Source organism: Dipodomys ordii, unplaced genomic scaffold (assembly GCF_000151885.1).
Source record: "Dipodomys ordii isolate 6190 unplaced genomic scaffold, Dord_2.0 Scaffold83, whole genome shotgun sequence".
Taxonomy (NCBI): domain Eukaryota; kingdom Metazoa; phylum Chordata; class Mammalia; order Rodentia; family Heteromyidae; genus Dipodomys; species Dipodomys ordii.
Window position 1 is genome coordinate 5520977 of NW_012267299.1, and position 12265 is coordinate 5533241.

Here is a 12265-nt window from a genome sequence, read left to right on the forward strand (position 1 = left end):
CAATTAATAAATAGGCAAATGAATTGGACAGTTCTCAAAAATGTACAAATGGAAAATTAATACATGAAGAAACATTCACCATCTTTGCTATAAAGGAAATGGAAATGAAAACACCCCAGTCAGAATGAGTATCATCATGAAAATAAACAACAACAAGTGCTGATGAGAATAAAGAGAGAAAAGGAAACCTTATATACTCTTGGTAGAAATGTAATGAAGCCACTATGGAAACAATATGGTACTTCCTCAAAAACATAAAAATAAAACTACCTTATGATCTCATGATACAAATCCTGGGCATATAGCCAATGAATGTCAGCATACAACAGATAAATTTGCACATTTTACCACAGTTTATTTATTGTGATAAAATATGCATAGTGGAATATTATTTTACCAAAAAGAAGAATGAAATAATATTTGCAGGAAAAGGAATAGAATTGGAAATCATTATGTTTAAGAAAATAAGCCAGACTCTGAGGACAAATAATGCATATTTTCTTTCAGAAATTTAGATTAAAAAAATATGGGAGGAGGACTGTTGGGGCTAAACCTATTGGAAGAGGTGAAGGGGAGAGAGATAGAGGAGAGGACAATGGATGAATATGCATATATAAAAATACGATGCATATTTTCATATGCATATATGAAAATACAATAATGAAATTGCAAATCAAAAGAGGGAGAATGGTTAAAAGAGTAGTAGAAGGTGAATAGAAGTGAATTTGAGATACGCATATGCACATATAGAGATGCATCACAATGTGAAACGCCTTTGTATAATTAATATACGCTAATAAAAGAGTGAAAAGTACTCACACCACATTGAATCTCATATCATCTTTATATCTCCCAGACAGCTTCTGTTTCTATTGGTTCGAGGTCATGCTAAGGACAAACACATTTTGAGAAGATTTATCTACTGTGATTATCTTTTTCCAGTGATTTTTTTTTAAAATAGGAAGTTCTAGGGATCAAGCAAAAGGCCTGAAAGCAGGCAAGGCTCTGCCATTGAACTCCAGCTCTAGCTCACTGTGATCATTCTATGGAATCACAGGTAAGTTTCATTTTTCCCATTATTACTTCTTCTATCAGTTTATCTATTCTTCTCTCCTAACCAAATGCTGGAGAGAAATTTGACCTGCACCATGGCTATGATATATTGAGAGCTTATTTAGTGTCTGGCACAATATTAGGTTTGTTATATGTATCATTGCATTTAACTTCGGTGTGACTAAGAGATTTCAAGTCTCAGTAGCCACTTGGGCTCAGCAAACTTTATTGACTTGACTCAGAGTGCACAGCTAACAAGTCATGAGATTCTTCTTGCTCAGCACTATCATATGCAGCCCACATTAACAATCACTGTGCAGATGGTCTTCCTTTATGAACATTGTTCTTTCTGGATAACTTACATTCTTTGGAGGCATCTCTGCTTCCGGATGTCTCTTTCTCCTGTGGCAATCTATGTTTGGGGATAGCCAATTATTCTCCTCAACACTCAGACTTAACATTCTCAGAACTGACACTATTGGAAGCCTCTCTGAGCAAGAAAGTCTTGAAACCAGATGTTTCCAGGGAGATGAAAGCCTCCTTAGGACTAGCAGTTGGATCTAGATTGCTATAGGGAAGCGTAAAAATCTCTGGTTTCTTCCACTTCTATTCTTGGATGAGTTTAGGTCTCTGGTTATTTCAGAAATTCTTCATCCTCATTTAGATTCTGCGGGAGTGGCAGCCCAGCCTCATTCTACTCATAGCAGGCTCCCTTCTGGCTCTGCGTCCCCACAGGCCAACTCCAAGGCTGGACAGCTGCAGGGCACCTGCAGAGGGTGTGAACCTCCCCACACAGGACAAACTCCCGTCTGGTGGCAAACCCAATGGCTACTTTCCTGCTTCAGTCACATTCCTTAGCCAAACTGTTTGGATGTGACTAAGACATTCTGTGCCCTAAAACTGAGAGTGGGCTTTGAAAATTGACCTCAACTATTACAGGCCAAAGATGGAAGCTTCCACAGTCACTTATAGTGATATGTAGCAAAGATAGCTTTCTCATCTGTTTTCTTTCTCTGTGCAAACACAGTGTGTCCAAATTCGTATTTAAAGTGGCTTTAATTCTAAGTGCCATTCATTAGAGATGGAGATGTTGATCTCTATAAATACGTAGATGCTTCTGTCTACATATTCAGATAGTGAGTGGGAGGAGGTAAGAGATGTCAGATTCACAGCTTGCTTTTCTTCATTTCCTTGCACTTGAATTTTCTTTTCAGACACCTGCTTCTTTTCCTTTGCCAGTCTACTCTAGAATTACCTCAGAATTAACCTCTAACTTCTATGTGCTTCTTGATTTGTTTTTTGGCAGTACTGGGGATTTAAAGCTGGGCCTGAGCAAGCCCTCTTCTACTAGAGTTATACCTTCAGTCCTTTTGAATTAGGTTTGTTCTCAGACAGGGTCTTGTGCTTTTTTGCCCAGCTTCTGATTGGATCTTCTTATTGTCTCCTACTTCTGTCTCCTGAGTAGCTAGAACTGTAGGATGCACCACCAATGCCAGGACCTCCTAAGAGTATTTTCAATACTTAGTTGATAATAACAATATCTACCGATAGAATTGTAAGGGAATTGTGAGCACAGAATGTAGACAAATGTGTTTCTTGTCATAACCTGAAGAGAAAGCCATATTGATAGGTGGTAAAGCTGCTGACATGAAATCACTTCCTCAGAGTGCATCTTCTAGAAGCATGTCACAGTGCCTACTACTCCCACCGTTATAGATTTCCCTTTTTTGGGGGGGGATCCGGTCATGGGCCTGAACTCTGGGCCTGGGCGCTGTCCCTCGCTCTTCAGCTCAAGGATAACACTCTACCAGTTGAGCCACAGCACCACTTCCAGCTTTTTTTTCTTTTTGCTTATGTGGTGCTGAGGAATCGAACCCAGGGCCTCATGCATGCAAGGCAAGCGCTCTACCACTGAGCTACCTTCCCAGCCCCTATGGATTTCCCTTTTTGAGGTCAAATTTTCTCATGCCAGTATTAAAAGAAATGTTAATAAACATATGATACAAAGTGCTCCATGCTCAAATAAATGTGGAGGCACGTTGGTGTTAAATGAAGCTAAGTAATTTTCTTACCGGCAGACTTCGCAGAGCCTCTCACATGCTTGTCTGCTTTACAACTGCTCACCAAGGGTCCCATCACGGGCATTTCCTGGTATTTGACCACATAGCTTTTTCTTTTTATCATAGTTTATTAATAGCTTCTGGTACAGAGTTCCAACACAGGGCAGGAAACACTGAAGGTCTTCGTCAAAGGCTTTGAAGATTCTTGTCAAAAGTATGTATATTATCCAAGAAGAATGCAATTGACCACCATTATCCAAGAATAAATGGGCTGAAATTAGCTAGTTAATCTCACTTGGCAAGACCAGAGGAACAGCCTCCAGCTTCCTCAGTCTTAAATTTGAATCCCTGTTTTGTCATGAATGTGTGACTGCAGCAAATGTCTGACCCTTCTATTTCTTTTTCTGGCCCTGTAGCTGATAGCCCATTTCAAGGTGGTCATCAGACACAGACACCTTCCCACCGTTTTGTCCCCCTGGAAAATACTGTAAGAAGCCTTCTCTATTTGAGATATTGTCTGGTTTAAAAAGTGGGAAGACTTTAATCCTGACCTAAATCTTCTTGTAGATTTTCACCTCTGGAAGCAGCCACCTTACCCCAACAGAACTGCTAAATATTCTCCAGGGTGAGGGTGAGGTAGCAGAGAACTGAAGTAAAATGTGGAGGTGAATTGTTTATTAACACTTCTTGGGCAGGCAGTGACTGTGGGGAGGAAAAATCTTTGTGCCATGGTTTCTGTTTTGCAGAAATCTTTTCAAGTCACCAGTAAAGAACAACGTTGATGACATGTAGGCAGGTACTTACGATGTAAGCTGGTAGTAATGAGAAATGAACAGTTAATGCCTTTGCAGATTATGATTGAAAAAGAAGGGCTAGAGTTGTGTCTTTTCTCTAGGATGCCCAGCAGAATCATCAAACTTCTGAATAAATTTGCAAAATTAAATTCTTTAGGATCTGTAAGTGTTATACCTTATATTCATTTAGCTCTTTGATTTTAAAAGCTCTTTCACACATCTTAGTCAAACTGGTTTTTTTTTTTAAAGAGAATTTATTTTCTGAAACAATTTTAGGTTCATAGAAAAATTGCCCAGTAACTATGGAGTTTCACATCAATTAACCCTTTCTTTTCTCCTTTCCTCCTGATAACATATGAAATTGTTAACAATTAACAATATTGAACCAATATTGACACATTATGTTTAGATAAATGTAGACTCCAGTTTACCTTAGGGTTTGTTCTGTTGCACTGTTCTGTGGGCTTTGATAAATTTTACAGATCACATATCCACCATTACAGAACCATACAGAAGGTTTCTACTATCCTAAAAAATACTCTGGGCTCCATTTATTCACCCATAAACTCTTGATCTAATTTTTTTTCTGTCTCTGTAGTCTTCCTATTCCAGAATGTCATGTAGTTGGCTGAATGTCATGTAGCTGGATAAATTGATTTTATACTTTTCATGACCAGCTTGTAGTTAGACAAGTTGGATTGCCCTCATGATAAAGGAGATAAGTGCAGTGAGCTGAAGTAATGTGTCTGGTCCCATAGATTGAAGGTGCCCAAACCCAGCTAGCAACAGGAGCCCTTACCAGATAAAGGGGCTAATTGCTGAGGCTATAGACTGTTAACTTACAGTCTATAGAGCCCTCTCAGCCCAGGAACTGCAATTATTTTGTTGTTGTTGGTGGTGGTCGTAGGGTTTGAACTCTGGGCCTGGGCTCTGTCCCTCAGCTCATCAGCTCAAAGCTAGTGCTCTACCACTTGAGCCACAGTGCCACTTCTGGTTTTCTGATGGTTTATTGGAGAGGAGTCTCACAGACTTTCTTGCCTGGGCTGGCTTTGAACCGTGATCCTCAGATTTCAGCCTCCTGAGTAGCTAGGATTACAGGTGTGAGCCACTGGCGCCCGGCTTAGAAGCTGCAAATTTTTTTCTTTTTTTTTTTTTCCAGGGCTGAGGACTGAACCCAGGGCCTTGCAGGCGCCAGTTGGGTGCCCTTCCGCTGGGCTAAACCCCCAGCCCGGAGCTGCAATTTTTAATGGTAGTATAGGGAGGAGGAAAATTGCACATTTTTAAAGGAAACTAGATGCAAGATATTGGTTTTGTAAGAGAGATGACTTCAGAGATGATAGGTTTAGTGGCCCATAATTAAGAAGGAAGGCCAGTCTCTGCCAGTCTGACTCAGAGGGCTTACTGACTCATCCTGTTTGTCCTTTCTGCTGCTATTTATGGGCTACCCAGTTGCTGATATTTGTTGGTTAAATACTCACACAACCAGCCTTGCCTAAAGCAGTGTTGCTCCTGGGGTGCTGGGAATAAACAGGGTGACAGGTGTCGGGGGAGAGTCATTTTAAGTAATATTGGCAGCAGATTCTTTTATAAAGCACCATATGCTTAAAATATAATCATTCTGAAAGAAAAAGCCAAGACCTTTCAAATAAAGATTACTAAGACTTTCAAGAAACACTGGCTGTGGCAGCAGTGCAAGTCAGCATTACGGAAGTTGCTGCTGACAGCAGCTCAAGAAATGAGGGGAATGAGAAGTGAAGCCAATGAAAGGGAAAAGCTGAAACATTGACACTTAAGTTCTATTTATCATTAGAAAGAAGCACCACCACTCTCATCAACCATATATGAGTCTGAGTTCCCACAGTTGACAATACATTATTGCTCCACCAAAAGGAGTGATTGAAGAAACATTAATTTAGGGGATAGCTACTGAGTTGTGGGCAGGGTTAAGGGAAACATTCTAGAACTAGCAATTGAAGTGACAAAAACCGCCTCAGTCCTACGAGGCCAAAGGAAGGGGCAGCTACTAGAACCATGAGAGGATTAGTTTAGTGAAAAGCTGCCTGACTTAACTGGATGGTTTTGTGGAGGAAAGCATGCTGCCAGTCTATGGGGATGGAATGGATAGAGATAAGAGAGGGATAAATAACATATCCCCTCTTTCCTCTCATTCTCTTATCTCCTACTGACAACATCACCAGCAAATATCAAGTAACAGAGATCAAGGAAACCCATATGATGCAAGAAGCTCAGCATCCTGGACCGCTTAGCAGGGAAGATAAGGGTGTCCTATACATCATCAACTAGAGGATTGTTTAAGGCTCTATCTAGGGTGAGTCAGTGCCAGAAGATTTTTGATGAAATCTACTTTCTTAAGTCTATATTACTATTAAAGCTATTGCTGGTTAAGATATTAAGAGGAAATGTGTCGAGTGATAGTTTCAATTTTAGACATCCTGAGTATTTGAAGTGCCTTAAATAATTAGAGTGTGTCTCTCCCCAAACTTCTATGTTGAAAGTAATTCCTAGGAGGAAAGACAAAACAATAGACGGTGTGAAAGTTGAGTATATAGTCATGTAGAACTTAACAACAAGGATACATTCTTGGATGATTTCATCTTGTACAAATATCTTAAAGTGGACCAAAGCAAAGTAGATTGTACAACATCATTAGGTGACTTAATCTAATAGGACCACTGTGATACGTGATTGAAACATTGCTGGGTAAACATGACTGTGAAGCCCAGAGAGACCTTTAATAAACCCTCTAGATTTACTTGGTTTTAGTGATTTACTTTTAGTTGACATGAAGAATCACTAATTTTGGAGGTCATGCAGCTAAGCCACAGGTTATTAGCTTTGCTGTTGATAAGCCCTCTGACATGTGGGTGATGATAATGGTTGCTTAGGTTATTTGCCACTTTTGTTGAAATCACAGACTCAGGTTTGTACAGGTGTCTGATGGGTGGTATTTTAATGTCAGAGGGCCAAAAACTCAACTCCCAGATCATGCCAACTTGGCCATTTCCTGAACATCTCTCCTGTGAAAAGCCATAAGGACTGAGTTGGCCTGCATATGTCAATGATCACTGCCAATCACCTTTCCTTATGCCTCCAACCACCCCACTTCTTTATCTCATAAATATCCCTAAGCCCTACACTAAGAGAGGTGGGTTGGAATCTTACTCTTCTATCTTCACACTTAGCTACCTCAGGAATAAGCTTTTTCTTTTGGAAAACATCATTTTGGTGATTGGATACTGGTTGGTAGAAGAAACTGGCCTAGTTTGTGACAACTGCATATGGGAAAGCATAGTTTAAAAAGCCATTGAATAGCCAGACGCTTAGAAGCTGAATAGCTAGAGACTTAAGTATTCTAGTTCAAAGCCAGCCTAGGCAGAAAAGTTTGTGAATTCTCCAATTAACCAACAAAAAGCCAGAAGTTGAGGTGTGGCTCAAGTGGTAGAGCATTTGTCTTGGGCAGAAAAGCCAAGTAAGAGCACTTTGGCCCTGAGTTCAAGTCCCAGTAAAGCACAGAAAAAAATGAAATGATAAAGACAAGGTTCTAGGTTACACTTTAATAATCTAATATTTTATCAGTTTGGTTTAGTTTTATACATTAGTCCATTCAATAGACACACACTTTACCTCTGCTTTGTGATTATATAAAAATTTACAACAGCAATCTCTTTCTAGTAACTCAGGCCTACTTTCCCCCAGCTACTGCTAGCAGGGCTGATGACAGATGGAAAGGAAAGCCTCTCTCTAAAGGGACTTGGAAGTAGACATCTAAAGAAGTGACAAGGGAGCCAGCCCTAAAGTCTGGGGAATTGTGGTGGAACAGCTTGCTCAAAGGCCCTGAGGTCTCCTTAAAGATAGAAAAGCAAGAGGGTTGAGAACTTTAGGCATGCTAGCTGAATCCTGTTCTCATAGGGCTGCAAGAAATCTGGATTTTATTTTGAGGGTCTATTTCTCTTGTGGCAAGATTCATAGCACTTACACTTACATCATTTATAAAACTTTAGTTGATATTGTCTAATTCAGCTTGTCTCAAATTTCCTCATAAGACTGATTAAAAAGACAGATTTTCCAATCTCTTACTCAGAAGATTCTGAGTCTCCAAAGCTTAGAAATTCACATTTTAGAACTAAAACGAATATTTTTGTGAAATCCTAATACTTCTATACTTAAGAGGAAAAAATTGCTCCCTCCCTCCCCGCACGGATCTTGGGGCTTGAATTCTTGGCTTATGTGCTGGCCCTGAGCCTTTTTGCTCAAGGCTAGTTCTCTAAGCACTTGAACCACAGTGCCACTTCCAGCTTTTTCTGTGATGAGGATGATGATGGTAATAAGTTGAAAAGAACCAACCAACCAAACAAAACACCCTAACAACCCTTTCAACAAAACACAACTAAAACAGAGAATTTTAAAAGTATTCAGCAACACCCCCAGTGGTGGGTGTTTGAAATTACAGATGTTACAAGTAATTATATTTAATTCTTCATAGTCATTTGTTACAGGGAAAATAACATTGTTTTACACAGCAGGTTAAATAGGGAAAATTTTAAGGGAATTGCCACTATGAGGTGGAAACTCCTTCTCTAGTGATTTCGGAGGAAATTCAAAAATGTCAAGGTAAAAATAACTGAAGCTCTCCTGTAACCCTGTTGGGAAATCTGGAGGATTTCTGTTGAGGGCAAAAAAGTCTTTGCGACTTTATCTCCAAAACTAACCAGCAAAAACCTAAGCTAGAGTTGTGGCTTAAGTGGTAGTGTACCAGCTATGTGTAATCAAGCAAGTCAAACAAGTGCAAGGCCCTGAATTCAGATCCTAATATAAAAAATATTGAATGAAAACTTTGTGAATAGTAATCAATTTGCTTTTATAGAGTTAGAGAATAAAAATAGCTTTAAACCCACAGCCCAGTAATGATGAGATTAATATAAGGTTAGAGTAAAAATGGAAAGACAGTGACCCTTTCCAAAAGCCAGACTTGTGTTTGCCAGCAAGGTTACCAGCCAGGGAAGAAAGCATTAGGTCCACAGAGGCATGCATTTCTTTGGATCTCTAAGGAAGCTATTAGGTTCTTATCAGAAGTTTATGGCTTTGTCAGTTGGGGGTGGAAATGGCTCCTCTGGACTCAGCTCACCCACAATGCCTCTGTTTGCTCTTCCTGTGCTTGATGGTTGTGACTCTGGATTTTCCAGAAGGTCAGACAGTATAGCCCAGCATGTGACTGCCCTGGCTGCAAGGAGAAGATAGTCCAAAGGGGAGTCTACCTAAAAATATAATTTCTACAGGCCAGTGGACTGGCAAAACTCCCAGTTTCATAGTTTCAGTTTGTTTGCTTGCTTGTTTCTACTTGCCATTCTCAGAACCTCCATAAGCATTAGTGCTGCACACTACTTCCATGCATTCTGTCATGTAGCACAGGCTCATGTTTGAATCAGAGACCATCGAGTTCACATCATTGTCCTTGTATATGAGGAAAATGAGCTGTGAGCAGTTGCACAGCAATGCTAAGGTTACCTACACTTGCAGCTGTCCAGCTGGAGCCAGAGAGCCCAGGACCACTCACTGTGGCCCAATAGTACCCACAAGTCAATTTTTTCCTGCTACCTCCCAGCCCATACGCACCCACCTTTGCTTCCTTCCTCTCCCTCCAACTCTTCTCCAGTTCTCTTTTGTTTTCTTCTTTCCACACATTTCTTCCCCAGTTTTCATCTTGGCAAGCTAGAAAATGAGCCTTAAAAAAATCCTTTATTAAAAAAAAATCCAAATGAAACCTCAGCTATCAAGCCTTCACCAACTTAATTATGTATGCGGTGCTTATTTGTGTTATCTCATCTTGATTTATTTTTGTGGGTTAAGCTTCTGACAGAAAAGAAAAGGCTCATTTGTCACAATCCAAACGAGAAAGATCTGGAAGGAGGAAATAGAAAATAAAAGGAAAGGTGAGCTGAAAGATCAAATGACTAATAAAAGGAAAACAAAATGCAAAGCTGGACATGCCCACATGTATTTTTCCATCTAGAAACAGACCTAAGCTGCAAGTTTACTTATTTTCTCAGGACCAGAGGGCTTTGCAAAGTGCCCTGAAGTAGATGTTAGGCTGCCCTCTAGTGGTGCTGGTGGACATGTCCTTGTATTCCAGCGCTTTGGGAGTGGGGCTTTGGTTGTTCAGGCATAGCACGAGGAAAATTCACACTGAGAAGTGTGTGAGCTGCTTTCCAATAAATACAGTAGGTGGAGACAGACACTGGAAAACTGGAGCATAGTCAACTTGGCTTTCATTTGGCTCTTAGAGGATTGTGACGCACCCGAAGCAAAGTTATTGAAACAAGTTTGATTATAATTTATATGTGATACTTCATATTTCCTTCTTGGCTTTTAACTCCTGAGAAATGTTCAGAAATAAAGATTTTAGCTAGGTGCTGGTGATGCTGTAATCCTAGCTACTCAGGAGGCTGAGAACTGGAGGATGGCTCTTTGAAACCAGTCTGGGGAGAAAAGTCTATGAGAATCCATCTTCTAAATAACCAGCAAAAAAAGCCAGCATGGAAGGGTGGCTCAAATGATAGAGAACCAGTTAAGCAAGTACACCAACAAAAGCTTAAGTCTATAAGTTCAAATCTCAGTACTAACAACAAGAAGACTTTAAATATATATACACATACATATATAATAACTAAACCTGTTGGCTCTCTACATTATTTATTCATATTAACTATCTATAGTATATAGAGCTCTTAATGTGTGTGTTGGGGTGGGGGTAGGGGTGGGGGAGGATCCAAAGGTTGAGACACTGATCCTGTCCTTCCCTCTGACTGGAAGAGAAGGTATGTATTTGGACATAACACTGCATAGCAGTGGTATAAACAAAGAGGGAGTTTATATCTACATCTGATGTAATATTTCCTGTACAATGTCTTTTTTGCTCAAGAGGAAAAGGAGCTACAGAAAGATTAAGGTATCCTAGATCAGATAGAAAGTAACACTGAAATTCAAATTCAGTGTTTCTGAGGACCTTTCTTTCAATTAACAAAGATCTTTACTGAGAGTCTATTAAATATCAGGCACTGTGTGGGTGCTGGAGAGGCAAAGACGCCATTACTGGCCACAGGGTTATTGTCTTGCAGAGGACTAGGCTAGGAAGGAATATAATTATACTATTATTATGATAGGTGCAGCAATGGAAATACGTATGTATTGAGTGTGGATCCAAGTAGTGAGCAATGTAATCTTGTACATTGTCACACCTGTCATGTGGCTCTGCTAGAATCATGGTTGAATTGATCAGGAGTCTGTACCTTGGTCAAAGGAAATGATCTGTAAGTCTATCCATGAGGAAGCTTGTGTAGGCATCCTGCCCAGGAGGGGAGGTGACCCACTGATTCACTGCATGATGTCTCCTAGCCAGTTTCCAGTGTGAGAATCTCAAAACTGTAGAACCAGAGTAGAGTTGGAAAGACATAAAGTGGATAGAGTATCTGACTGGGCAGCAGGGAGGCAGAGTTAGTGAAAGAGAGAAGTGGGTATGGCACTATCACAGGAGGAAGGGACAAAGGTCTTTCTCAGAGGAAGATACTGTTACCTCCTGAATGACGCTTCAGGGTACCACAAAGCTGGACAGTGTAACTGTTTAGCCACATGACTGGGCCTCCTTATTGCCTTCTACTTACGCAGTCACCTGAATCACCAGAGGTCCTGTCTCAGATCCATGCCATGGAAAAGTTTAACTGAAGTGGTGCACGAGAGGAGAGAGGGAGTGTGACTGGAAGAGTAAACTCAGCAAAGGCTTCACCAGGAATTACAGCCTAAGTAGAGTTTTGAGGTACAAGTAGGAATTTTCAAGGAAGTCAAAGGTGAGGAAGGTGCTTCAGTAGTCTTGTGTTCATTCTAGAACACAGCATTATTTGTGGTAAGATGTAATGCTAACTTGTCCAGAAATCCTCTCTTCAGCAACAATGGGGTTTGAGAAAGGGGTAAGAGAAATGCTTAAGATGGCATTAATTATATCAGGCCTGTGATTTCTAGTGCATGGGATATGCTTCAGAAGGAAGTTTGCCATCCCCACTGGCTAGGACTCCTGTGCAGACTGAGATGCTGCTGGCACAGGAGCAGGAGCAGGTGGAACATGTGGGCAGAGAAGCATAATTTGGCTACAAACACCACTGCTCTGCTTTACTTATCACTGCAAATGGCCAGCCTTTACCTTAGCTTGCTTGGGAGAAGGAGGGGGAGAGAGAAGGGGAGGGGAGAGGAATAGAAAGTCGAAAGGAGAGGGAAGGAGACAGAGAGAAAGAGGAAGAAGGAATAAAAAAGGGAGGGAGGGAGAGGAAGAGGGGAGAGAGAGAGAGA